The sequence below is a fragment of the Botryllus schlosseri genome, chromosome 8, assembly GCF_051294905.1.
Source record: "Botryllus schlosseri isolate E-star chromosome 8, Bs_hap1, whole genome shotgun sequence".
NCBI lineage: Eukaryota > Metazoa > Chordata > Ascidiacea > Stolidobranchia > Styelidae > Botryllus > Botryllus schlosseri.
Window position 1 is genome coordinate 22,275,720 of NC_137243.1, and position 3,009 is coordinate 22,278,728.

The 3,009-nt window shown below is 40.4% G+C and overlaps 1 long non-coding RNA gene across 1 annotated transcript; it reads left to right on the plus strand.

The window, feature by feature from the left end:
• Nucleotides 1-322: 322 nt before the first annotated feature.
• On the plus strand, nt 323-2,715 carry LOC145445176 (uncharacterized). The gene is made up of 2 exons (XR_013916911.1): nt 323-1,009; nt 1,843-2,715. It is a non-coding gene; the product is annotated as an uncharacterized LOC145445176 (long non-coding RNA).
• Nucleotides 2,716-3,009: the final 294 nt, after the last annotated feature.

Genomic DNA, 3,009 nt, shown 5'->3' on the forward strand with positions numbered 1-3,009 from the left:
AGTTTCGAGGCAATACCACGTATGCCAAACTGAACAAGTTTTCTAATCAGTATCTGGTGGTTAACAGAGTCAAATGCTTTGCTGATATCTAAAAAAACACAGCATGATGGTTTTTTGTTATCAAGTGACTTGAAGTGTCTGGATGTCATGTCGGCTAGGGCCTGCGTAGTGCTTCTATTGGCTAAAAAACCGAATTGCTCATCGGATAATAGAGAATTTTTCATAACAAAGTCAATGATTCTACGGTAGAGTAGTCTTTCAAATGTAATGGCAATTGAGTTCAAAACTGAAATTGGTCTGTAGTTTCCAATTTCAAGCCTGTCATTCTTTTTGTAAACTGGTACAACCTTGGCTTGTTTGAGATGGTCTGGAAATATTCCATGATTGATTGAAAAGTTGAAAAATGTGCATAGATGTCTGGCAATAGCAGGTGCGATGAATTTGAGCAGTTTTGCCGGGATCGTATCAACGCCAGAGGATTTGCCGTTTTTAAGCGAGTGTATACTACACATCATTTCTGACTCATTGCAATCTTCTAAAAAGATAGAGTTGGGACAGGAGAAGGTATAGGAACTTTGTGTCGTTGGATTTACAATATGAGATGGGAGTTGTGCAGCTAGTACGGAACCAATTGAAGTGAAGTAATTATTAAAGCAGTTGGATATCTTGGTGGGGTCAGAGGTCAAACTACCGTCACTGAGACGAATCTGAGTTGGATAGGTTGCTGAAGTATTGCCCCTATTTATTATACCATTTATTGCCTTCCAGGCAGATTTTGGGTCACCCTTGAACCGTGTGAAGAGGGACATGTAGTATGTTTGCTTCGCTTTAGTGATAGTTCGTGAAAGGTTGTTTGCATATGATTTATAGACTATTTTGTCTTCAGGGCTCCCCTTTAGGAATAATGTACGATACATCTTATTCTTTATACGAATGGATCGGAGGATAGATGGAATTAACCATGGCTTACGTTTCAATTTACGCTGTTTGCGAGATAAACCTGTCAATGGTGAGTATACATTAACTATTTCTAATATTGAATTGACAAACATGTTGAATCGCTGATTAAAATTCAATTCCGTCAGAGGTATTGGTTCATACTTTTCAAAATAGTCCCAGACGTGATTGCTTATCAAATTGCCGACTGGGCCAAAGAACATTTTCAAGTTAAAAATGGAGTCGCGACCGTAAGAGGTTGGAAAAGACCGGATGTGCAAATAACAGGTGCGAACCTGCATCTAGGCTTATAAATAGTCTCATCCGTGTGACATCACATGGCTTTACGATGTACAATGACGTTCTCTGCATTTTCGAAGACATCACCCTTCAACAGCTCCACCGCTATGATCATGTGGGCGGAAAGAGGATCAAAAATTTTCGTAATATCAGGATGAATCAATATTATAGACAGCCTTCATTCACAATATTTAACGACCAGATGTACATAGAAACCAAATGCATATAGTAAGCCTCCCAGAAGTTGTATCGATTACCGTATGGTGTGATAAAGATGGGTGTTTATTTGGGCGGGAGGAAGCTGAAGAAATGTTGTATCGGTCCTGGTTACAACACACAACCACACACTCCGGCTCCTGATCCGGATCGTGATCACCTCTGGTCGATAGGCAAAGCTTTGCTAGTGTGACGTCATATTGAGAGACAATGTATCATATTTCATCTTAATATCCGCTAGTGGACGCTAAAGAGTGTGCGGAATTTCATCACCGAGATATGGCAACCCTAATATATTTACGTAGCCTACATCCCGTAAAATTGAAAATTATTGATATTGAATGTGGAGCAAATCTTTGTTAGTTTTATCATTCCGCATGTATGTTATAGACAGAGCATCTTATTTTGAATCACCGGTAACGCAACCCCGAATATGACCCAAAGTAAGGACTTCGATGACGCCAACGCACCACCTCGATACAAGAATGAAGCTGCCAGAACGGTGCTGACTCCACAAGCATTACCTGGAGCAATGTCATATCAGCCACAACCTCGTTATCAGCCTACACCCACTCGCACCCTGCAACGGTCGGGTATCCAGCCAGCATACACAGAATCCCCTTATGTCCACCAGAGTTGGATCAATTGTAATTTGTAATTGAGCTGAATGTAATTTTTTACATTTTTCAATGTAATTGTAATGTAATTGTAATTGAAGCATTTTTATTTTGTGTAATTGTAATTGTAATTGTAATTTGACAAAAATTTTGCTCAATTACAATTTCAATTACATTAAATTGCTATTGAGACCTGACAAGCACAACATAAAATAATTGACTTATAATGCATTCTCTTTAAATGTCGACAAGGAATTTGGTGGATCCATTCGCGTAAGCCCTTGACTGCGCCCTTGCGGGCGAAGTTTTTTATTTTTACCTCGGCTGCCATTGTATACAATTATTAGATTACTAATCAATGGCTGGATTCGCAACACGTGACTCACGATTGAATAGGCCGAGAAGCGAACTGCTGAGCCGGCTAAAAGCAGCAGAATTGATAGTCCCATAGCTGGCGATCCAAGCGTCGAAATTTGATATGTATGGTCCTAAGTGAAAGCTAGTGTCGCACTGATTCCGCAATAAAAGTATATTTCCAGGCAATGGTACCATCCCAAAATAGTCGTGAAAGTCTGGGAATCGGCATTGTTCTGAACAATCGCTGGGCGTAATTGGTCATTGTTGTGGTCATGCTGCTGCGGCGCTCTCACTTTTCAGAACAGTCGGCCTTAAACGGCTATTTTGGAGCAGTTACATTGCCCTGACGAGATTTTAATTTGTATTTTCGGAATTAGTGCATCAATAGCTTACGATAAAGACCAGATGCATAAAATTTGGACGCTTGGATCGCCAGTTCTAGGACTACAAAGTTTGCTGCTTTTATCCGGCTCTGCAGTACGTTTGTCGGTGAATTCATCCGTGACTCACATCTTGTGCATCCATCCGATGCTGCATCGTTACTCCGTCTGGCCAACTAACCAGACCACTGGATATTATATAA